We start from the raw sequence: 26864 nt of genomic DNA on the forward strand, positions 1-26864 counted from the left end.
CGACAGCACTTCGCTAGCATTGCTTTTTTTCGAAATATCGATGGAAAAAGCTGGGTTTCCCGGGCTCCACATAAGTTGGCCGGAAATTCAATTTCCAATTTTTCCCGATCTATATAAGATTTTTCAGTTTTTTCTTCAGCATTCGCCAGCATTTCGCTAGCATTTTCGATTTGGAAATATCGATGGAAAATGATGGGTTTTCCGGGCTGCACATAAGTTGGCCCGGAAAATTTAATTTCTAATTTTTCCGAATCTGTATGAGATTTTTCAGTTTTTTCTTCATCATTCGCCAGCATTTCGCTGGCATTTACTATTTTCGAAATATCGATGAAAAATGCTGGGTTTTCCGGGCTGCACATAAGTTGGCCCGGAAAATTCAAACTTCAATTTTTCCAAATCTGTATGAGATTTTTCAGTTTTTTCTTCAGCATTCGCCAGCATTTCGCTAGCATTTTTGATTTTGGAAATATCGATGAAAAATGCTGGGTTTTCCGGGCTGCACATAAGTTGGCCCGGAAAATTCAATTTCCGATTTTTCCTAATCTATATGAGATTTTTCAGTAATTTCTTCAGCATTTTCATTGAACAATTTTCCTCTCCGAAATGCCACAACTTCCGGGCTAACTTGATAGACCTCTGGCGAACGTATATGTTTATATGAACTTTTCGTCTTAAAATTACTCATAGAATATGTCCCTAGAATCATTCAACTGAATTTTGTATATACTATACAGAAAACTGTAGGATCATGAATTCTTTATAGCAAAATGCAAATACATTAACCAAATAGTATGTAGTGGACTGCTTTTTTTTTAATAATGACATAACGACTGCCCTCTAGTGGACTTTATCAAAGACCACCAGTAAGAAATGAAAGGTTAGACAAGGTTTTCTGTACTAGCTGTTGAATTGTAAGGGGAGATGGCGCAAGCGTTAAGAGCCCTCTGGAAGACGCTCTTTTTCAAGTAGGTACTTGAGATCGAAAAGGCAAGAAATTCCTAATGAAGAAGGGATTCATTAAGCGTCCTTTCTTGAAACGAGTTAAACCGGTTTTTCCTGTTAGTTAGTTTTTTTTTTCTGGAGTGAATTTTTGAGTAAGACAAAGCTTGTTTTTTTCTTTATTTTGTTCAGTGAATCCCATACGTAAGTTACCACTCATTTCATTATTACCGTTTCTTAATTTATTAATTTGAAGGTTTTATTGCGAATATGAGGTTTTGGATACTTGATGCATCATATTAGTTTTCATTGTTAAAGTATTTCGTTAATTACTCGAGGGCCAATACCGTCCCCGTCTCTATTTTATGTGCTTCACACACAATATAACTCATTTTCTTTATTGTAGATAATAACATACTTTCTGAGTTTTTCTTTCTTTGAACACGTCATAGGGACGCCAGACGCCATTTTGTACGCTACCCCTTTTTGCTTCCAATTCTATTCCATTTATGATTTGAGGGCTAGTTATTATAATAAACTTGTTTCCTGGTGGATGCGCTTGTGTTATGTAATGTTCATAGTATTAACTTCTTAATTTCTACATATTTTTTTTTTGTACTTATCTTATGAATACGTGTAAATGTCACTGAAGCGTCCCCAAGTCAAGCCAATGATTCGATTACTTAGGTACGACCAACAGGGTAAATACTGTAATTGCATTAAGGACCCTTAATTATCATTTTTCCTTTTCTTTTATTATTATTATTTTTTTCTTCACTGGTGGAGTTGGTCAATACAGGACATATTTGAACGTGATAGCCAAGAGCGGAAATAATTCATATTTGTGTTACGGGACAAACATACAACTTTTGTGGATTTTGCCCTTCCTAGTATCCTGCAGGCCGGGTACCCTTGTACCTGCGTCGATTTCTGAGGCCGGATGCCCTTGCAGCTGCGTCTCTCTCCCCTGAGGCCGGGTACCGTTGTAACTGCGTCTCTAACCCTTTAGGCCGGATACCGTTGTATCTGCGTCGATTTCTGATGCCGGATGCCCTTGCAGCTGCGTCTCTCTCCCCTGAGGCCGGGTACCATTGTAACTGCGTCTCCAACCCTTTAGGCTGGATGCCCTTGCATCTGAGTCTAATCCTTCCAACAACCCCCTGACTGAACCCTACCCAATTCAGAACTGTTGTATGCTGAACGTAACTCATCTCACTGAAGTATCGGTTAAGAGCCATCATTAAGGAGCTGATGGCTGTATATGTAACTGATTCCACCAAGTGTGCATTTCACGTGAGATTTTCTCTCGCCAGTTGAACCTGTTGCCGTAGCTACGTAGAATCATACCTGTATAGGATATTATGTAATTGCTGTTGTTCTAAGGGGAGGTTTTCTCGCAGCTCTTTTTCCTTCCCTCTGCTGCGCCCTAGAGCTATGACATTGGAGATCGTCTCCAATGAAACCCGAAATAAACGTTTCTTGTTTGGGTTTAAATGTGTTGTTTTCTTTCGAATCTCCCAACCTCCCGTCAATTTTTCTATTAGTAATCAGGGTAAGTACTTTGGGTTGCCTACGTAATGTGGAGTCCTACCACAACCAGACGATCACGATCTTTGGCCATAGAATAGTAAGGTGTCTTTAAAGTGCTGTCATTCGTAAGTATCTTCGAAGTAAAAGAATTCTACAAGCATCACTGACCAGCGCAAGGTAATTCAAGGCCAGGACAGTACAGAGTGGTGCCGTGACCAGGATCCTTGTAATGAAAGTAGAAAGTGGAGGTTGAGAGATTCAATACTTAGATATTTTAATTGTTGTTTTTTTTTTTACTTGCATTCTCAACATTTTGAACATTGTTCGAATTATTAAACTGCCGTTAACCTCTTTATTGTACAGATTTATTCACAAGATGGAAGATGCTAACTTAGACCAGAGTGGGCTAGCGACTAGGGGCGAAGTGAGAGCCTTGGGGAGGAAATCCAGCGACAACGGGAACTTCAGAACCAGCATACCCAGCTTCAGACACTTCGGACCCTCCTTCGCATGTCTTACACCGAGCTGTGGGTGCATCACCCATTCTGAGGACCTACCCTACGGAATCACGATCGACTTGTGGTCGTGACAACCCTGGTGCTGTCCCTCAACCCCTGGGACCATCCTTGAATGCTAGCGTGGCAGAGTGGCAGGGGGCGACGCTGTCTTTAATAGCGATGTGCAGCGCTTCCAATTCTGAGGCTCCTACTTATCGGAATGCTGTGCGGGATCATCCAGCGAGGTTCTTTAAGGCGTTAGAGGATCACTTCAGCTTGACTCATACTCCGAAGTCGGACCATCTAAACCTTGCCAAATCCAGGTTACGCGGTTCTGCAAAAGACTGGGTGGAATTCCAGTCCGATGGTTGGTCCACCTATGACGATTTCAAAGGGGAGTTCTTAGCTGCTTTCTGGTCTGTGGATCAACAACATGAAGAACGACGGCGCCTAGGCATGAGGAAGTACCAAGCTACACAGAACGGAGGCATGGCGATGCACTTTCTCCGCCAAGTCAATCGTTATCTTTGTTCTCGCCACCTTTGTCACAGAGCACGATGCTGCGAGAAATAATGCAACAGTACGATACATCTGTTCAGTCACTGTGGGCCTCATTGGACAACCCAACGCTGGCTAACACTATAGCATTTTTGGAAAGGCAGGACAACATCATAAAGTAAAAGCGATAAAAACTTACAAATATAACCCCTTTACATCATCCCTGTCGAATGAATGCTTTTGCTTGTTCTACTGACTTATGGCCATTTGATATCTAACATTAACAATCTGTATATTAACCCAGCACGATAACTATTTCGAAGCTTACACAATGTAGGGGCGTAGTTATATTAGATGTACAAATATTCCGTTGCTAGCAACAAACATTGAGTAGGATAGTAAATATCTATGATAGAGTAGACATCAGTAGGTAAGTAGTAGAGTTTTTTTTTTATGCCTTTCTCAATATGAAAGCTTACTAGAAACTAGGAGAGTCAGGATAACCAAGTCTTGAGGCACAGTACTTTCGAACAAGGGACTAACCTGTTGGACTTCTAAAACCAATTCATAGGGTGGATTACCTACCCAATGACAGCAACAGTGTCGCAGACGCTCTTCGTAGATGCCATGGTGATTTAGGTTCAAACTATTCCAAGGGAGGTCGCCTACCTTATTGCGGCTAAGCTAAACTTTTTCAACAATAGCTCACCCCATGATTCTGAGTTTTGCCGAATTTAATCTTTTTTTCTCTCCATTAGAGAACCCTGAAGACATCTGTGACACTTAATGACGTCGTAATCCATTCTCTGGACAGTAGGGATGCTGCCATTTCTGGAACGCCAGAAATGTGGAACCAACTCTTTTCGTCCAGACCCAACAGAAGTACCTTAAATGTGGCAGATGAACCTTTTTCGATACCCGTAAGCCGTCAACATCCAGGATGGCCAAGGAGTATGCAGTCATGGTGTGGCCAGCGACAAATGCTATCACTGACCGGAGAAATGGGGATACTGATCCAGATAAGGTATAGATGTTGAAGCTCCAACTCTCCTCGTATGGTGCTCCTCGAGTCGAACCTTCAAAGGGGCGACTGTAGTGGACTGCTTTTTTTTTTAATAATGACATAACGACTGCCCTCTAGTGGACTTTATCAAAGACCACCAGTAAGAAATGAAAGGTTAGACAAGGTTTTCTGTACTAGCTGTTGAATTGTAAGGGGAGATGGCGCAAGCGTTAAGAGCTCTCTGGAAGACGCTCTTTTTCAAGTAGGTACTTGAGATCGAAAAGGCAAGAAATTCCTAATGAAGAAGGGATTCATTAAGCGTCCTTTCTTGAAACGAGTTAAACCGGTTTTTCCTGTTAGTTAGTTTTTTTTTTCTGGAGTGAATTTTTGAGTAAGACAAAGCTTGTTTTTTTCTTTATTTTGTTCAGTGAATCCCATACGTAAGTTACCACTCATTTCATTATTACCGTTTCTTATTTTATTAATTTGAAGGTTTTATTGCGAATATGAGGTTTTGGATACTTGATGCATCATATTAGTTTTCATTGTTAAAGTATTTCGTTAATTACTCGAGGGCCAATACCGTCCCCGTCTCTATTTTATGTGCTTCACACACAATATAACTCATTTTCTTTATTGTAGATAATAACATACTTTCTGAGTTTTTCTTTCTTTGAACACGTCATAGGGACGCCAGACGCCATTTTGTACGCTACCCCTTTTTGCTTCCAATTCTATTCCATTTATGATTTGAGGGCTAGTTATTATAATAAACTTGTTTCCTGGTGGATGCGCTTGTGTTATGTAATGTTCATAGTATTAACTTCTTAATTTCTACATATTTTTTTTTGTACTTATCTTATGAATACGTGTAAATGTCACTGAAGCGTCCCCAAGTCAAGCCAATGATTCGATTACTTAGGTACGACCAACAGGGTAAATACTGTAATTGCATTAAGGACCCTTAATTATCATTTTTCCTTTTCTTTTATTATTATTATTTTTTTCTTCACTGGTGGAGTTGGTCAATACAGGACATATTTGAACTTGATAGCCAAGAGCGGAAATAATTCATATTTGTGTTACGGGACAAACATACAACTTTTGTGGATTTGCCCTTCCTAGTATCCTGCAGGCCGGGTACCCTTGTACCTGCGTCGATTTCTGAGGCCGGATGCCCTTGCAGCTGCGTCTCTCTCCCCTGAGGCCGGGTACCGTTGTAACTGCGTCTCTAACCCTTTAGGCCGGATACCGTTGTATCTGCGTCGATTTCTGAGGCCGGATGCCCTTGCAGCTGCGTCTCTCTCCCCTGAGGCCGGGTACCATTGTAACTGCGTCTCCAACCCTTTAGGCTGGATGCCCTTGCATCTGAGTCTAATCCTTCCAACAACCCCCTGACTGAACCCTACCCAATTCAGAACTGTTGTATGCTGAACGTAACTCATCTCACTGAAGTATCGGTTAAGAGCCATCATTAAGGAGCTGATGGCTGTATATGTAACTGATTCCACCAAGTGTGCATTTCACGTGAGATTTTCTCTCGCCAGTTGAACCTGTTGCCGTAGCTACGTAGAATCATACCTGTATAGGATATTATGTAATTGCTGTTGTTCTAAGGGGAGGTTTTCTCGCAGCTCTTTTTCCTTCCCTCTGCTGCGCCCTAGAGCTATGACATTGGAGATCGTCTCCAATGAAACCCGAAATAAACGTTTCTTGTTTGGGTTTAAATGTGTTGTTTTCTTTCGAATCTCCCAACCTCCCGTCAATTTTTCTATTAGTAATCAGGGTAAGTACTTTGGGTTGCCTACGTAATGTGGAGTCCTACCACAACCAGACGATCACGATCTTTGGCCATAGAATAGTAAGGTGTCTTTAAAGTGCTGTCATTCGTAAGTATCTTCGAAGTGAAAGAATTCTACAAGCATCACTGACCAGCGCAAGGTAATTCAAGGCCAGGACAGTACAAGTATCTACAAATAGAGAATCCCATTCCTGTAAAAAGTGTAAACCAATCGTCGTGTTATAACGACATTGCGAAATGTGCAAAAATTGGTGGTACCTAATTGTCCAACCAAAATGGAATTTTGTGTTCAACTGCTGAACTTTTGTGTGACTCACGTATTCGATACAAAAATATTGAGTCATAAACAATAGTAATCTTCTTTAGTCATTAGCTATCCAAGCTGTGGTTCATTACTCAGTTTACGAGATTTCTCTTCTGAAAACTGAATTCTGGCAACATTGTTATCGTTATACACTTCTGATGATTCATGACGCTATGCAAAACTTGATGACTCGTAAGTTGTGCAACGGTATGAATATTAGGCCTGTTGCCATATATACTGATTTTCAGGCAATCTACTGATCTACTGATATACATCATTTGAAGGAAAAGTTGAAAGTTTTTTTTGAAAATCTCAACAGCACAAATCAGCAAAAATGTAGCACAACTTTACAAAAATAATTGAACTTCATAAACACGAAAGTGCTGGGCTTCTAAAATCTCAATTTTTCGGAAAACTAGAAGGATTTTCGTAAAAATTTCAACGGCACAAGTTAGCACACGTCTAGCACAATTGTTCACATATGTCAGAAGCTCTCCTCGGACTGAAAATCGCAAAAAATCAAGAATTTCAAGGTTTTTTGATCCACAAAAATTGATCTGTGGGAGGATATTGCCACAAACTTCATTTTAATCATGTCTGAGATGCCTTCCGTCATTCGAGAATAAAGGGTGTTTCAAATTACGCGGGTTTTTCTTTAAATAAATAAAACACATAATTTGCAATCGTTTTCAAAAACTTTTTATTGGTAATTGAAGTATAAGTTGACATTTATGTACGACAAATACTATCTGCCAAATGGCCTCCTCTTGCAGCACTACAGACGTCTACTCTTTTGTTGAAATTTTCAATGAAATTTTGACATAATTAAGACTCTATCTCACTAATGACACGAATAATTTCATTCTTTAGTTCAGGAATCGATTGATGGATTATTCTTAGAAACCTGGCTTTTCACATAACCCTCAAAGAAAATAGTCCAACCATGTCAAATCACATGATCTTGGTGGCCAATTGACATCAGCGCTCCTGAAGATTATTCCTCCAGGAAATTATTGTTTCAATAAATCAGTTGTGTCATATGTGAAGTGAGGTGTAGCGCCATCCTGTTGAAGCCACATGTCCTCTTCATCAATATTCATTAATTCAGGCCACAAAAATTCGATTATCACCGTACCGGTCTCTTGAAATTTTTTAATAATTCGACCAACAGTGCTTTCAGATGGACGATTATGTAAACCATAAAATTCACGTAATTTTCTAAAAACACTTTTCAGAGAACGCCGATTTTCATGAAATAATTTAACAATTTGAACGCGTTGTTTTATCGTGTACGAAGACATTTTTAAAAATGTCGTACATCATACTTTTTAAATGTCAAAATACCCAGACGAATTCGGTGCGCCATCTATATTTTATTTATTCTTGAAAAAAAACGCGCAAATTGAAATCCTTTATATTCAGCTTGTTAGCAATTGTCAGGAACCAAACCACTAGTTCACCTTGAATATTTAAGAAATGACGCAATTTGACAGTCAAATTTTATGAAATATCGAACTGATATTTCGAGAGATTTTTTTATTTATAGTGAAATCATTCCTTGAGCCTGAGGACACAACAGAATATTATGATATTCATTTTTCATATAACTGAAAACTGCAAGGCCAAATTGTATGGTACAATGGAATCTAATTTGTAATATATGCATCCAAATTTGGAAACTGTTCCTATGATTCCAATATCACATCGAAATAAAACAGCGGCCAACGCATTGGCTGTAAGATTTCACCGATTTTCTGTTCATCGTTTTTTCATCTCATGCTCCTTATCTCCCAATCATCCCCATAGCGCAGCTTCAATCTCGCAGGCGCAGGCACAGGAGGTTCGTGGACATTTTATCTGCAAGTTGAACGCGGGTTGTGTTTCATAATTTCGATAATCATGTATCATGTTTGTTATTGAAGTGCACATAACCAACTGAAAGAACTAAAGTTCTTTTTAGGTATGTTTGATGAACAGATAGTTTAATTAACAGAAATAGGTAATTTGAACCAGTTTTAACGTGAATTGAAGTAAGCCTAGCATTGAAGGAAAACATTGATTATGCTGTGTTATTGCTTGGAATATTTCGGGGCAATTTTCGGCATTTCAAAAGGGGTCAAAAAGTGGGATTCAAGCAGTTCTAATGAATAATTCGAGGAATTTCTTCGAAATTTGGATTAGATTGAGACAAAATCATCTCAAAATTATTTTTCTTATAATTGTTAAGTGCTGATCCTTCATCATGAATTTTTCAAAATTCATGAAAGATATGAAATTTAGACCTACAGAATATCATGTATCATTTCACCTTTCTATTAAAGCTATACAGTTTTTTCAGGAATCATTACTGAAACAGTCTCTTTAGCTCCAATTTTAAAAGAATAATATATTATTATTTTCATATTGAAGAAGAAACTGGTTCAGAAATCTCAGTCGAGTTTCTTCATCAGACAAAGCAGAATATATAGCTGAAACAAGTAAGTTTATGTATCTTCTATTTCGAACATTACCTCGCAGTTTTTGGGCAGTTTCTTGCTGAGGATAGCATAGATCTTTTTAATATGTGAAATTGAAGAAAAAGTTAACGTACGAATTATTATCACTAAAATTTTATACCGCTTATGATTTTTCAAACTATAATTGTAACACTTGAATTGTTAGATTCTTTCTTCTGTCGTCCCTGCTCATTTAAAAGTTTGTTTTTTACCAGGTCCAAATTCATTCCTGCAGGATTTCGAGTAAATATAATGGTCTGATAGATCATTTCCTTGTAGAGACATGTTAGATTGATTTTCACGGAACTTTGAGGAAAGCAGTTGGTCAAAAAACTACATTCAACTAATGCCAACGTTTCGTAGATATATTTCTACTTCTTTAGGGCTACAAAAGAGAAATTTACAGAGATTAAATATGGCACAAATATATCTGGTATAAAAATTGAATAATAGATTAAAAACAATGGTTCCAAAACAAACACATATAACAATTGGTTACAAAATCGTACAATTAAAACTATATACTAAAATTACACTTTTTCGATTTTTCTTTTTTTTCTTTCTATTTGGATTTGACAGGAACACATATTTAAAATCGAAAAAACCTTACCAAAGTCGAACTTATGTTTTACACACAAAAGATCTTAATATTAGCTTGTTGAGCAAATTGGAATCAAACCTGAAGAGAAGCTTAGGAAAACTCCGTCTAAAATTTTGAGGCAAAATACAAATCATCACAACGACGTATTACATTCAATGAGTGTTCCGAAACTGAAATATTTATTTCGATTTTAACCTGTTCAACACAGGTGGAGTCTAGAATATGTTGTTGAAAAAGTTGAATTCCCAACTCACTGTAATGAATATTTGTTTTTGAAAAGATCCAATATATTATCATATATCAAGCTCAAATTTTGTGTGTCAGTTCGGCAATTAACGGTATCACTGAGTTTACTGTATATCATTTCACTGATGGTTCTTTTTGTATAATTTCTTTCTATGTCTAAAACAGAAACCGCTTGAAAATTAAATTGATGTTTATTATTAAAATAGTGGGTTGCAAGGGCCGTCTTTGTATCTTTAGATCTAAATTTTTCTTGACAATCGTATTTGTGCTGTGTTTCGCAATCACGAAATATATACCAAAATATATTGTTTGTTTTTCATTATGGGGGGACTTCTCACAAGTTTTTTCTTTGTTTTTAAATTCAAGTTTTGAATATTCTGCCAACGAGTTGCGTACAGCTACCTCTTTTGTTGGCGCATGTGCGTAGTGGTTAAGCAGAAACAGGAAGAGACAATTCTTAAGAAACCGCCACGCAGTTAAATTCTATATTTTCTATTTTCGCTATTTTCCAAAAGTTTGGACGCATTTCAACTATTTAACTTGTAATCAAGCCGCTATAGTTCGTGAATACACACCAAAGGACATAGTGTTGTGTTCATCTCCAGAAAGAAGGGCCCTTCAAGCAGCAGCAGAACCATCCTTTTAAGGGTAAGTCGTAAATCGTTGGTTTTGTTTCAATATTTATTTAATTTATTGATTTGTGAGGGGTCCTATTCGCTATTATTGAATTTTCAACTGAAATCTCGAGGATTGAGGTCCAATCAGTCCACTTTAATTCTCTCCGGCCTTTAACAACTTAAAGTTCTTAAAGCACCAATTTTGAGCTTTGTAACATGGTCCTTCGAGCCGGATGTTAAGGCCCTTCGTCCTCTTTGATTTTGTTGAAAATATACTCTAAATACTAATTTTCATTTTTTTTTTTCAAAAATTAATTAAATCTCTTTTCACTGGTCATTTCAGGCCAATCGCTTCGAAATAACGTTTTGAATAATTTTAATATATTATTCAATACATTCGTTTTGATTTACCGCAAAATTTCTAAAATTTTTCATTTCCTGAAAATTCGATTTAATTCATTATAAATTCAACCATCTTGAAGATAATTTATCGCCTGAAATCATATGCTCTGTTCAGCCGTTATCAGTGGTCATCCTTCAACGTCATATTTAATATTTATTCAGAGGTTCGCATTGTTTACAAACACAATATTATAGTTGCGTATTGAATTCACTCCTTTTATTATTGATACAAACTTTTAAAAATGTCTGATAAATTTCGTAAACAGGTCGCTCTGAGGCAGAGTTGTATAAAGGAGATGGAAATAATTAACAATTTAGCTATATCAGTTAAAAAGGATCATAAGCAACAAACGAAATTCAAAGTTCGTTATACTTCTCTTGATTTTCTGAATGAAGAATTTCAAAAATATCATAGTGGCATCCTATCTTTGTTATCAACTGATAAAGACTCAGATTTGAACGCAGAAGATGATCTTAAATGTAAGTTTCTTGAAATGTTTTATGATGTCAAATCGATTTATGCTGAATTATTTGAAAACGATGCAATGTCTCCTTTGAATGCGACTGTGGCCGCAGATAAAATTATTTCTGAAATTTCGCACGTGAGGTTACCTAAAATTGATTTGAAACGGTTTTCTGGCGATATCAGAGAATTTCCTGCATACAAAGATATGTTTGATGCCTTAGTTCATTCGAATTCAAATCTCAAACCAGTTGAGAAATTTAATTATTTGATCTCTTCTCTAAATGGTACGCCATTAGATCTTATCAAACACCTCAAAGCAACTAATGAAAACTATCAGTCAGCTTATGATACCTTGATAAAACGTTTCACAAATCCTCGAGCCCAAGCTCGAGCTTATTGGCTCCCTATTGAAAACTTCGCTCCTTTAAAAACTGAAAATCCTTTTTTACTCCGCAAACTATTGGACACTTTCTCTATAAATTTACAAAGTTTGAAAAATATGAACGTAGATATCCAATGTGATTTTGTCCTGACTCATATGTTCTTATCCCGACTTGATCCTGATACTGCTAGAGCTTTTGAGAACGAATACGGTTCAACAGAAATTCCGGAATATAAAACTTTGTTTGAATTTCTGGAAAGGTACTGCAATGGGTTGAACAATATTTCTGGAAGCAGTATTCAAAAACCCATTTCTAGATCCACTAAACCATTAGCAAATAAATCTTCAAATAATTTTCTTGCACGCCGAGATTCTAAAGCCGCACAGTGTTCATTATGTAATGAAAATCATAATCTCTACAATTGTGAACAATATTTGAATAAAACGCCCCGCGACCGGTTTTCATACGCCAAGAGTAAATTTCTTTGTTTTGCTTGTTTGAGTGACATGCATATGTTAAATAAATGTAAATCAAAGTCATCATGCCGAAAATGTGGAAGCAGAAAACATCATACAACTTTGCATTTTGAAAATGAACATTTTGAAAAATCTGTTCCTATAAATTCGAATCGATACCGGAATGAAACGGCGACGCCCGGTGCTGACATTGCCGCATCTTCTTCGATTGCGTTCGATAATAATAATTCGTTCGCTGCGCAACAACGATCCCGTACTGTTATGCTGGGTACTGCATTGATTGAAGTGCGAGCTCGTGATGGTACGCACAAGAAATTTCGTGCGTTACTGGATTCTGGTTCAGAAATTTCGATTATATCGCAAAAAAGTTTTAACGTTTTGAATCTTCCGAAAATTAATTCAGACGTGGTCATTAACGGCATCGGCAATACCCAAGTTGCGAACAATGGCATTGTTCAACTTTTTTTGAATCCCATTGGGAATTCTGATATTTGTTTAACTGTTGACGCCCTTATTTTGCCCAAAATATGTGATAAAATACCTCCTTATCCCTTAGATTCCAAATCTTGGAAATATTTACTCGGTTTACCTCTCGCTGATCCGCATTATTATATTCCTAATGAAATCGATGTTTTATTAGGATCAGATATATTCGCAAATATTTTATCAAATGACCTCATTTATGGAAAAAATGGAGGTCCAAACGCGCTTCGCACCATTTTTGGGTATGTTTTACTTGGAAAAATTGAGAAAAGCCCAGTAGAGATAAAATGCAATTCTTTTATTAATACACTTTCAGAAAATAATTTGGACGATACCATGAGAATGTTTTTCGAAATTGAAACTGTACCTGGAATTAATTTAGATATTCATAACACTTGCGAGGAAATTTTCAAAAATAACGTTTCTCGCTCACCTTCTGGAAGATATATTGTTCCTCTTCCATTCAAAGAACTGAATCCAGCTTTTCCACAAAGTCGCACTATAGCAATTCAACGTTTCCTCGCTTTAGAAAGGCGTCTTCTACGCCAGCCTATTTTACATGAGCAATATTGTTCTGTAATTAAAGAATATCTGCAATTGTCACAAATGGAAATTGTTGATCCACCACAAGAAAATACTAATTTTTTCTATTTACCCCATCACGCCGTTCTACGACCAGATCATGCCACTATGAAGTTGCGTATTGTTTTTAACGATTCCGCAAAAATGCCTAATAATAAATCACTTAACGATTGTTTATTTATTGGTAATAAATTACAGAATGACATAAGCACAATATTATTGAAATTCCGGTTACATTCAGTATGTTTCACTGCAGATATAAAGCAGATGTATCGTCAAATTTTGGTGGATCCTTCATATACAGATTATCAGCGTTTAATTTTCCGCTTTTCCCCTAATGAAAGATTATTAGATTTACGTATAAAAACATTATGTTTTGGCTTCAATTGTGCCCCATATCTGGCGATGCAAACCATTCACCAATTAGTAGAAGATGAAGGTAGAAATATGCCTTCAGCCTCGGTTGCGTTAATTGAGGAGACTTACATAGACGACGTTTGTAGCGGTGGTGATTCTCTAGAAAACGCTTTAAAACTCAAAAACAATATAAATGATATTTTGAATAAGGGTGGATTTCACCTTCGCAAGTGGTCTAGTAACAGTTCTGAATTTTTGTCTAGCATACCTGCCGATCAGATATCTTCAGGCACGCATTCACTTGATTTGCAAGATAGTTGTTCAATTAAAATATTGGGACTCATTTGGGAACCAAAAAATGACTCCTTTCAATTCAACGTTGAAACAATTGATCGCAGTTGTACCAAACGCAATATTCTGTCCGAGCTGGCAAGAATATTTGACCCTCTAGGGTTTCTTGCACCTATTACTTTTTTGTGCAAATACCTGATCCAAAAGATGTGGTTAGCAAAATTAGATTGGGATGAATGTCCGCCTGATGAAATATTACGAGTTTGGTCAAAATATAAGAATGAATTGACATTATTGTCCAACTTACGTATTCCACGTTTCATAAAAATTCCTCAACATTGTATTGCAGAATTACATGGGTTCTGTGATGCAAGTGAACGAGGTTATAGTGCTGTTATTTATTGTAAAGTGACAGATAGTGTTGAAAATATTAATACATTTTTTTTATGTAGTAAATCTTAAGTGGCCCCTTGTTCCAAAAAATTAAGTATTCCTCGATTGGAACTATGCGGTGCAGTACTTTTGGCGAAAGTTTTAGAATGGGTTACAATTACTTACCGCGATAAAATTTGTTTCGATTCCATTCACGCTTACACCGATTCTGAAATTGTGCTTGCCTGGTTGAATTCGTCGCCTCACAGATGGCAGGTTTTCGTTGGAAACAGGGTTTCTTTCATACAAGAAAGGATACCTGCTTCATCCTGGTCACATGTCCGATCCACAGAAAATCCTGCGGACCTAGCTTCACGTGGTATGTTTCCCTCGGAAATCATCACTAATGAAGTATGGTTTCAAGGACCTAAACATCTCCTTTCCATCAACCAGAAGTTCGATATCGTTAATAATTTCGAAACGCAAGAAGAACTTCGAAAGTCTGTTTTATTGGCATTTGAAGAAAAACATTTTATTGACGATTTATTGATAAAATATTCAAATTTTTCTGTTCTTCAACGTATCTTGTGTTATGTTTTACGATTTATTTTTCGCTCCACCGAGCATGTACATAAAGATCATGCTTTATCCCTATGGGAATTAAATCGTGCTACCTTGACATTTATTAAGAGAACCCAACAGTTATATTTCAATGAAATATTTGAAACAAAAAATTTCCCTAAACCTTTTAAGAAATTGAATGCATTTATAGATTCTCAAGGAATCATAAGAGTTGGCGGTAGACTCACTTATTCAAAATTATCTTTTGATAAAAGGCATCCGGTATTATTGCCCCAGCGGTGCAGACTTGCTGAATTATTAATTGATTCCTACCACAAAAAATATCTGCATGCAGGAACAGGAACGCTCCATTTTTTAATTGCTCAAAAATATTGGATTTTATCTGCACGAAGGGCTATACGCTCAGTCCTATCAAAATGCTTAAAATGTTGGAAAACGAATCCTGTTACGTCGCAACCAATAATGGGAAATTTACCGAATATCAGAATCTCTCCAGCCAAACCGTTTTCTCACTCAGGAGTAGATTTTTGCGGTCCTTTTTTCGTCACAATGAGTAGGCACCGAGGAGTTAGATCTTCTAAGGCTTATGTGTGTATGTCCACCAAGGCGATTCACCTAGAATTGGCGTCCGACATGAGTAGTGACGTATTTATAGCTGCCCTACGCAGATTTGTGGCACGACGTGGAAAATGTTCACATTTATACTCCGACCGTGGGACAAATTTCGTCGGTGCTAATAGGGAGCTAATAGCTTTAGCAAAAAAATGCGCTGAATGTGAGTTACTCACTCATCATTTTCTGCCAGGCAATGCCCCTCACATGGGCGGATTATGGGAGGCGGGGGCGTACGGTCAGTAAAAACTCACCTCAAAAGAGTGATAGGTGATCAAATATTAAGCTATGAAGAGTTTTATACGCTCTTAGTACAAATTGAGGCGGTACTCAATTCTCGCCCTCTTACTCCGATGAGCTCAGACCCGAATGATTTATCGGTATTAACTCCAGGACATTTTTTAACCTTGGAACCATTAGGTTCTGTTCCGGATGAAAATTATCAGGACATAAATATAAGCCACTTGAAACGGTGGCAACTTATTCAACAGATGCAACAACACTTTTGGCGCAGGTGGAAAAACGAATACTTGCATACTCTCCAGCAAAGAAATAAATGGTTAAAATCTTCTCATATGCCAAAGGAAGGTTCTTTAGTTTTAATAAAGAATGATAACCTGCCTCCTTTAAAATGGGATATGGGACGAATACTCAAGCTTACACCCGGTTTAGATGGTGTTGCACGAGTTGCTGATGTTAAAACCAAGTCGGGTATTATAAAACGACCTCTGAACAAATTATGTCCTTTGCCTGTTGAATAATTTTCAACACAAATGATATCTGCTGAACAAGCATATGCTACATTTTTTCTTTTTTTATTATTCGTGGGTATTAAATTTTTCATTATATCTCCACCTTGTAGAGATTTAATTTTTTAATTAATTATTAATTTTAAGAGCAAAAGGCTCATTACAGTCGCCTTTGGAGGCGGGAGTATGTTTCGTAATCACGAAATATATACCAAAATATATTGTTTGTTTTTCATTATGGGGGGACTTCTCACAAGTTTTTTCTTTGTTTTTAAATTCAAGTTTTGAATATTCTGCCAACGAGTTGCGTACAGCTACCTCTTTTGTTGGCGCATGTGCGTAGTGGTTAAGCAGAAACAGGAAGAGACAATTCTTAAGAAACCGCCACGCAGTTAAATTCTATTTTTTCTATTTTCCCTATTTTCCAAAAGTTTGGACGCATTTCAACTATTTAACTTGTAATCAAGCCGCTATAGTTCGTGAATACACACCAAAGGACATAGTGTTGTGTTCATCTCCAGAAAGAAGGGCGTTGGTTTTGTTTCAATATTTATTTAATTTATTGATTTGTGAGGGGTCCTATTCGCTATTATTGAATTTTCAACGGAAATCTCGAGGATTGAGGTCCAATCAGTCCACTTTAATTCTCTCCGGCCTTTAACAACTTAAAGTTCTTAAAGCACCAATTTTGAGCTTTGTAACATGCTGACTTATTCTATTTTTTAGATATTGTTTAGTTTGGCCAATGTAACTCTTCGAACAATTACTGCAAGGGATCTTATAAACCAATTCGCTCTGATCCAACATAGGGTCAACGTCTTTCAATTCAGAAAATAATGAGCTACAAGTTGAGATGTTGTATGAAACTAATTTTATATTATTGGAAAACGATTTTATGAGCATATTTATTTTGTAAGTGAGTCCAGGGATGTAATGAAATTTTACATAATATATACTTTGAGTACTATTCTCATTTTCCGCACTTGCACCTATCGGTCTAATTTTAGTGTTGTTATTCCTAATAATTTTATCACTAAATTATTTCGGTTAGTTATTCAGCTTTAAAAGGTCTCTGATTATTCCTAAATTATCTTTGTGAAAAGAGCTGTCGCTAAGATTTTTAGACCTGTAAATAAGGTTTCTAATTGCTGCTACTTTATATGAAAAGTTGCAGTGTGAATTATAATTTAAAATTCGCCCAGAACTAGTCGGTTTTCTATACCAGTTTGTGATCAGAGAGCCATCATTTTTTTTTGTGAACTGTGACGTCCAAAAATGGCAAAGAATTGTCCCTTTCCATCTCCAAAGTGAATTGGATGCGATGATGGAATTGATTGAAAACAGTTAAAAGTTCTTCACATTTGTTGGTCGGAATTATTAAAAACAACATTATTAAAAACTTATGACAGAACTCATTCATGAGTGTAAAAAAAGATTGTCTTTTGACATCCTGGTTCTTAAATTGTACGTGGATGACATGTTTTTAATAATTCCGACCAACAAATGTGAAGAACTTTTAACTGTTTTCAATCAATTCCATCATCGCATCCAATTCACTTTGGAGATGGAAAGGGACAATTCTTTGCCATTTTTGGACAACAAGACACTGCACTATTATGTTCCTTGCTTTCGTATCTTTAATTCTGCAAATTTCGTCGAATCAATTGGGGGTTCCATTTCCAGGGCTTCCAAAACTTCATAATGCTCCAATAATAGTCTTATTCGAAATTTCAAGTTCAGAAATGAGTTTCCATCGAATGGTTTTACATTTATCAGAGTACTAGGAGTGGCCATAATGGTGTTCCAGAACTTTCCTTCGTAGCGTCGTATGGGCGGATTTTGCAATTTTTTTCCACTTTTGAAATATTACTAGCTTACTGACACACTGGATCCATAACCTGTTGAAATCCGTGGTATAAATCAAAAGTTTCTGTAGTATATTTCTATACGATTTATTAATAAATCTTTTGATTTATACCAAGGATTTCAACACGTGCCAGTAATTCTATGGTAGCAACATAAGTCGTAGGGTTTCATGAAATATATTTATTTCCGCAATCATGAGGTTTTCGTATAGAAAGATGATATATCATCCATTGCCTATTTTGAAAAGTCAGATGAAAAGCAGGGTGCTTCAGTTCTTTCCACATTTAGTGTTATGTTATTTGCTTGACACCATTCATTCACCTTCTCCAATTGTACTTGAGTGGGAATATGACAGCTTCAATAGTGTTTTCGATAACAGTAAAGTTCGAATCGTCTGCATACAAAAGAACAATCAAATTTCAAGGAAATCTGCTGGATCATTTACATACGGGAGGAAAAGCAGGGGGCCCAAAATACTTTCCTGCCGTACCCCAGTTTCAGTTTGAGCACCTTCAGAGACGTAGGTAACACCATTCTTCTTGGTCATTGTTCTCTGCGTCCTATTTTTCAAGTGAGATTCTATCAATTTCAGTTGATCATCTCTTATTCCGTAAGCTTTCAGTTTTTTTAATAATAGGTATGTATGATCAACGATGTCAAAAGCCTTACAAAAATCCATGAACACAATTAGCGGTATGCTGCCATCTTCCAGGGCACTTATTTAATTCTTCACCGAGTTCAATATAGCCGTCTCTGTTCTTCTATTTTTCATGAATCCATGTTGATGAGGAGATAAAATCCCAAACTTTCTGATAAAATTATCGACAGTATTTTCTCAAATATTTTGAAGGAATCAGTGAGAACAGTAATCGGACGGTAATTTGATAAATCATTCTTTTTTTTTATAGAGGTTTAACTGTAACGATTTTGAGATAGTCAAGAAATACACCCTCCACACAAGCTTGATTCAACATCTGATAGAGTGGTTTCGCTATTGAACAGATAGACTGCTTGAACAAACACTTTTATTGGTACCTAGATATATTGTCATGAATAAGAGATTTCTTGGCTTTGATGATTTTTGCTGTAATGTAATAATGCACCCTTCAACTTGATCAACGGCTTTCCACTGGTCATGGGGTAATAATTTTTAAGATGTTATACACATAAACTTGAAGGCCTTCGAAGGGAGAAAAATGTGGATTCGAAACGTCGCACGAAGGACAGGTCTTGAAGTTGATATTAGTTCTGGGGAGAATGTTTAAATGAAACTCATGCAGAAATTAACGAATACCTACATCTATTGAAAATAAAATTAGTACTTCTCTACAAACACGTCCTTGGTCGAAGTCGACCTACTGAAATCTTCAATTCTTTTAAACACAAGCAAAGAGCGGAAAACAATAAACCATATTTTTCGTTAACAAAATCTTGAATCAAAATTCAACTTCTCAACTTAGCGCACAAAAACAATCAATATTTAATCAATGGATTTCAGAGAAGCTTTCAGGACTCTGGACAAACAAAAATTTCTACCTTTTTCTACGATCGTCGCTTTTCTGCTGATGCTGATGGAGAACTTTTTCGAACACCAGACTTTCCACGCAAATTGTAGAGTCAGCTAAGACCCACCCCGGGTTGTAACGCTACGTAGAGAGAGGGACTTTCCACGCACAAACCGCCAAGTTTTTACACTCAATCGCACTTCCCGTACTTTTCCGTCGCCAACGATTAACGCTTTCGTTTCAACCTTATCCAAAACTCCTAAAATCCTCGAATACTATTTTAATGATTCCGACTCAAACTGGCTTTAACGTCTTTAACTCCAATCCACTTATATACTATATATACTGTTTCTACTTGAACCAAAATTAACAAAGGTCTGGACTTTTCCTTCTACACAACTTTTCCAAAATCTCTGAGTAGACCGAGTTTCCTATACTATCCTGTGATCTACTTATCGATTTTATTTTAAGTCCCTATATACCTACTTGTTCTACTGATTGACTGACTATACAAAATACTTATATTTCCTATGCCTGTTCGGACTGACTCGAAGGGAAATTATTTTCAGATCACTTCCCCGGACCGACTTAAAGGGGTATTATTTTTGATTACTTTCCTCGGACTGACTGACTAGCTTTTCCGAGTTACTTTTTCTCCGACGCTTTGGGTGGTACCAAAACATTCCAAAACCAAAATCATTGGATGATCATTCTTGATGAGTTGTAAAATCCCAAGCTCGGCTTCTACAAGATTTTTCAGCTACTTCGAATTCTGAAAACCGATTTCCTCTCAGGATCACTAGACCAATAAATCTTCGCTAATCTACATAGCTGAGCATTTACGCCATCACCGGATATCGGAATCAATTACAGATTTCCTTATCGTGTAACATGAAAAAACACTTTCAACTGTTATCGGGGAGGTTATTATTTAAATTCCCTCGACATCAATACCGTCTGTTCTCAAGCGCCTCAGAGTGTCATATTTCCGCATAATAAACGCCTTCGCAGCACGGCTAAAGATAGGTGTGAACATAAACTTAAGATTAGCCGGCTAAACTCAGGTTTAGCTTCGGGTATTTGCTAATGTTACTTTCTTCTATCTTCACCCGGCTAAACTTAAGTGTAACCACAGCCCATCGACTAAAAATGTAGAAGCTAATAGAAAAGAAGAAAGGTATTGGCAAGGCATGAGCAGCGCAAATTTTCGGCACTTAAAAAAATGTGAAGAATAGGAATATAATCAAACTATTATTGCAATGCATTTTTGTATGAATTTCACATATTTTTAATAGCGGAAAAGCATTCTGTTAAGTAGTTGAGAAATGGAGAATGAACATATATTTGTCTTGTCTCAACTCAACGTAATCCTCTTATCGAAGCTAAAAATCTGAACGCCTGAACTTTTCAACTTGTTATCATTTATAATTTGCAAGGAAATTGAATGAGCAAAAGTAGAGAATGAATACAAGAATCATGCCACCAACTTCGTCATCAAAATACCAAAGGTCAAATTCTGGCTGATAAGCTTTACGCTAACTGCACTTGAATCCTCTGGGATGATTCATCGAGGGTGGCGTCAGACCGTATTTCCCCTTTTTTCAAAGGTATAGGTTGGAAAGAAATTGCAACATTGGAAACTATCGTTTCTAGTTCGTAGAAAATTTTTCCGTAAACCCAATTATTGAATGGTAGGGAAAATATAGTTACTTTTGTTCACAGAAAAAAAATTTCTATGTCTGATATCTTATATTCCATTTCCTTGTGAAGTCATATTCTGGTTTTTCACAGGACAATTGGCAATCCACGTTCCTGTTGTCCTGTGGAAAACTCTATATCTAACTTCTGCATGTGAATTGATTTAAAAAAACTTAGGCTCGATTTAAAGAGCATAAATCTCCCAAACAGATGAAAATAACTCATCAAATGTTAAATTGAAAACTCAAGGCCGTTATGTGAATCCTCAATACAATAGCATTCGATGCTTTTTTGCATATTTCAATTCTAAAAATTGAAATAAAAACGTGGCCGCATGCTTTCGTCTTCTCCTATCGAATCATTCAAAAGACATCACCCCTCCGCGTGTCCATCGAATACATCTTTAGCCTTTCCGTTTTGGGTAATGTGCACATTAGCCGGCGAAAGATGAAATTCCCTGACGCAGATGAATACTTTATTGAACTTCAGCCGTTCCTCGGATATAAACCTAAGTTTAGCCGGCTAATCTTAAGTTTATACTCACGCCTATCTTTAGCCGTAACATATATAAGTTTTAGCGATACATCGTTCATATTATCCCTAATTTATTCGAATTCTCTTATTCCGCTTTGTTACAGCATTGATGAGTTTTTCTTCTGCAACAGCAAATAGGTAATAGTTATTTTCTTATCAAGTGCAGAAAGTGATACTTGCCCGCACGAAACTGCCGTTGCCCGAACGATTCGAAGCAGAGTTCGGGTAAGCAGTTGAGTGCGGGTAAGACACTTTCCGCAAGAGTTAGAGACAATATTTTTTCTACAAGCTCTTGAAATATATAAATATATTCATTTCACGAAACAGATCATATCTGCATGTCGTTACCATGAGTTTCCCATCGTTGACGTTCGGTGCATAGAGACATGACAAAATTTAATTTACTCTATAATATTTGCGTGGGGAAAAGTGACTCTTTGCAACTTGAAATGCGTGCGGGAAAAAGGTTGAACGCGCACGCTTGTGGAAAAAATGATTTTTCAGCTTGATTGACATTAGGAAGTGGAATGTTTTTTTTTTTGTATAACCATAAAGTCAAATACAATTATTCAATCTGTGCGGACGTAAAGACGTATTGACGATCACTCCGCCGATACTTTTCAGAAGTGCCAATTGACGTACTTAATTTCCATATTCATATAGAAGCTGGTTGGGGAAGTTTCCCTTCTTAACACTAGGATCGAAAACTTGGAGAGACATAATCGACAAAATAACGTGGAAATACAAAATGTGCCTGAAATAGCTGGCGAAAATCTGATTGAAACTGTGACGACAATTGGTTCCAGTATGAACATTAAAATCGAGCCGAGTTCTGTGGACTACGTTACGAGAGTTCCTACAAATATTAAAGATAAACATAAAAATATAGTTGTCAGATTTACTACGAAGAAAATGCGAGACGATTTCATTGCCTCCTACCGCAAGAAGCGTCTTTCTCTGAGGGGAGTCCGTGGTGGCTTGGCTGTAGGGGGAATATCTGAAAGACTGTACATAAACGAGTATCTGACACTCACAAATAAGATCATTTTCAAAGAAGCCCGGGACCTGGCTGAAGCAAAAGGATACAAATATGTTTGGACTCAAAACGGTAACGTGCTGATCAGAAAGGACGACACATCAAAAATCATACATGTTTCTTCCGACGCCGTTCTGAAAAAACTTTAATTATAGTATAAATTTCATAAGTGTCAGTTATGGCTGAATCCGTTAGTTGTTTTTACCAGAATGTGCGTGGTCTCAGAACTAAACTGAATGATTTGATATTCTGCAATAGTTATATAGTGAATAATGTTCAGAAATGTGATTCTCCTGCTGTCTCGGAGGATAAACACCATCCAGCGCTCGAGTTTCTGCTGGAACTTGAAAATATCAAATCTTTGAAGAAATCGGATGAATACTTTTTCAATTTTAAAAATGCCGATTATGATTTTATCAATCGAACATTGCTTGGAATACCATGGACTGAATTGTTAGATTGCAGTGATGTAGATTCTGATGTTGAGACTTTTTACGGTTTTATTTACGATATTATTGAATTATGTGTTCCAAAGTTCAAAGTAAGAAAAAAATTCCCTTCCTATTTCTCTAATCAATCAATTAAACTCATCAAGCGTAAGAATAAAATACACAAAAGGTGGAAGATTCATAAGAATATAGCGGACGAAGTTGAATATACATAAAACATTACGGTCCTTATGCAAATATAACATTAATAAAGATTTTATGAAGTATAAAAATATAGCTGAAAACGAAATTAAAATTGATCCTAGGAGGTTTTTTAAGTTTGTCTCCGTCAAAAGTAAAGTTTCCGATTTTCCCAACTCTATGTCTTTCAAAAATAAAACAGCAAATGGAGGGCAACAAATAAGCGATCTATTTGCTGAATACTTCGAAAGTGTGTATGCTCATTCACATTTCCACAATCAATCTGGTAATACTGATACTCCTGATGAACTCAACAACTACTTTCTTAGTGGAGTTGAAATCGACGTTGGAGATGTGGAAAAGAGTCTTAATTCGTTAAATGTGAACAAGGGTGCAGGACCCGATTTGATACCCAGTTGTATTATTCGAAACTGTAGCGAAGCACTTTCTATTCCCCTAACTATAATATATAATAAATCATTAAAAACAGGAGTGTTTCCGAAAAAATGGAAGGAGGCCACCATTATACCTATTTACAAATAAGGTAAAAAGGATTTTATAAACAATTATAGACCTATCAGTAAACTTTGTATTTTTGGTAAAATATTCGAATCAATTGTGTACCCTCACCTCCTTCATCTAGTTCAAACTCAAATAATTCCCGAACAACATGGATTTTTTAAAGGACGGTCCATTGAGACTAATTTAATTACTTTCACTGAATACCTTCTTGAAAGTTTAGATAAAGGCATTCAGGTCGACGCTGTTTACACTGACTTTAGCAAAGCCTTTGATAAAATAAATATTCAATTTCTGATCACCAGGTTGAGGGAGGTTGGAGTATACGGTTTCCTTTTACGTTGGTTCATATCCTACTTGAATAAAAGATCTCAATATGTTTCAGTAGAGGGATTCAAATCTCGGTATTTCGCACCGACTTCAGGGGTGCCTCAAGGATCCCACCTGGGTCCACTCTTATTTATTATATATATAAACAATATTATAAGGTATTTCAATACTTGTGAAATACTCCTCTTTGCCGACGATCTCAAAATTTACTTCAGAATCAATGACTATAATGATTGTATAACCCTACAGAGAGAACTATGTAAATTTGAGGAATTCTGTAAAAGGAGCGGACTCATACTGAACTTGAGTAAATGTAAGGTGGTTTCTTTCACAAGAAATAGAAATATTATTCTCTTTCCCTACGCAATTCAAGACGTCGTGCTTGGTCGTTCAACTCATGTGAAAGATCTGGGAGTTGTATTTGATTCTAAGCTCAAATTTGATTTACATATCGACCATGTCACCTCATCCTGTAACGTGTTGCTGGGGTTTATACTGAGACAGAGTCAATGGTTTTCTGACCGAAGAACTGCAGTTATTCTCTACTATAATTACGTTTTCAGTAGACTAAATTTTGCCTCTTGTGTTTGGAGTCCCAAATATGACGTATACATAAACCGTCTCGAGAAAATTCAAAGAAGGTTCCTCCGCATTTTGGTGTACAGATACAACTTGAGTCTGACTCGGGGAGATCCCGGTAACTACTCCACTAGATTGAAGTTTTTTAACATGATAAGCCTCGGTGATCGCAGAGTTGTTGGCGATATTGTTTTTGTCTCTAAATTGTTGAGCAATCGTGTAGACTCTCAAGACATCACTGGGCTGATTAACTTGCATGCGCCAATTCGAAGATGTAGATATCCGGAAATCTTCCATCTACCTTTAACGCACACCAACAGCGCGAAAAATTCCCCTATTTCCAGGATGAATCTAAAAGATCAAATCGATGTATTTTTCCAAAGTGAAAAAACCTTGAAAAATTCACTCAAAAGGGCTTTTCTATCTCGCTATTGAGTTGCCTCACCTCTGGCTCTGCATCTGTTATTTTTCTTTTTTTTTTTTGTTCCAATCTTTCACTTATTATTAGGTATATATATTGGGTATTAGTAATAAGGCACTTTTGTTGATTTTTTGTATTATTACTTTGTGAACACTGATTTGGGTATTGGGTTACCTGTTTGTGTTCCTTGTGAATGAATAAATAAATAAATAAATATCTATACCTGAAAATTGTGCAATTTTTCTCTCTTCTTTTTGTCTCGTGATTCATCATAAGAAACGATGGTTTCTTGTGAAAACTGTGAACAATTAATAACAAATCGAAATCCAGCCATTAAGTGTACTGGTTTTTGCGGGGGTTCTCATCATGCCAACGGAACATGCAGTGAAATTGAAAAGGGTCAGCTGGCCGTTATCACGGGACTACCTGGTGCTGGTTGTCGGTGTTCGTCATGCAGAGGTGGATCCTCGAATCCAGGAGGTGACTCATCCGGTGTAATCACGGAGACATCTCGTCGTTCATTTGGCGGTGTTTGCATCGTTCTTTTGTGGCTACCAATTGAATATACCTAATTACGAAATAAGTAGTTATCAACGAGTGTGCTATAATAGTATACGTAAGTGATACTTACTTTGAGTTACTCATCAAAAATTTGAGAGACCTTTTCTACCCCGACTTCGTTTGTAAACAAACGAGTTTTTCACCCACTTTATTCTGTCAGCATAAACACACGGCTGATAGTATAAACGGATTCTTTACTGCCTACTAATAGGCAACCAATAATACATTATGATGTATATAAAACTACATATACGCTGATAGTTGACACCTAAACACAAACTTCAAACCGAACACTCTTGAGTACAAGGGTGTTAAGCATGGCATCCATGAACCCTGCTGAACACAATACAACAATGTCGAAAAACACTGGACATACAATGAGCTCCCAATCCTACGTAGCTGCTGCTAAAACAATTCCAAAAATCAATTTTCCTAAAAGAGAACAAGCTATAGTGCTACATGCAGAGGACAACCTGAAACTATTCGACTACGTCCAGGCTATAGGTAACATTATCCAACCGAAAAATATCTGTTTCGCTTCCAGAATATCTAACAACAGGATCTGCGTATACCTAGCCAACATAGAACTAGTAGACCAACTTATTAAAACCCACCCAACTGTAACTATAGGTGACACATATTTGAATGTAAGAAGGCTAGTTTCACCAACAAAGAGGATTGTGATTTCGAATATTTCACCATGCATCCCACACGATCTCGTCTGGGAAGTCTTAACTGACATCGGACTACAATTGGCTTCCCCCGTTTCATTCTTGAAAGCTGGTATACCTGGAGATGAGTACTCCCATATACTTAGTTTCCGAAGACAAGTATATATTTTCCCCCCTAACGAGAATTACGAACTGCAAACATCCACCTTAGTCCAATACGACGGTAATG

General features: G+C 36.8%; 1 protein-coding gene across 3 annotated transcripts in view; it reads left to right on the top strand.

The window, feature by feature from the left end:
* The window catches only part of LOC123317996 (glutamate receptor ionotropic, kainate 2), a 227011-nt gene that overhangs the window by 8310 nt on the left and 191837 nt on the right, over positions 1-26864 (top strand). Inside the window, exon 1 of one of the 3 annotated variants that reach the window (XM_044904642.1) lies at positions 8399-8532. The exons of 1 other annotated variant lie outside the window; for it this stretch is intronic. The gene's annotated coding sequence lies outside the window, so the exon portion shown is untranslated. Of the gene's footprint in view, positions 1-8398; positions 8533-26864 lie in introns of those variants that run through there. One more of the 3 variants, XM_044904643.1, reaches the window with a different exon arrangement.

Source organism: Coccinella septempunctata, chromosome 7 (genome assembly GCF_907165205.1).
Source record: "Coccinella septempunctata chromosome 7, icCocSept1.1, whole genome shotgun sequence".
NCBI lineage: Eukaryota > Metazoa > Arthropoda > Insecta > Coleoptera > Coccinellidae > Coccinella > Coccinella septempunctata.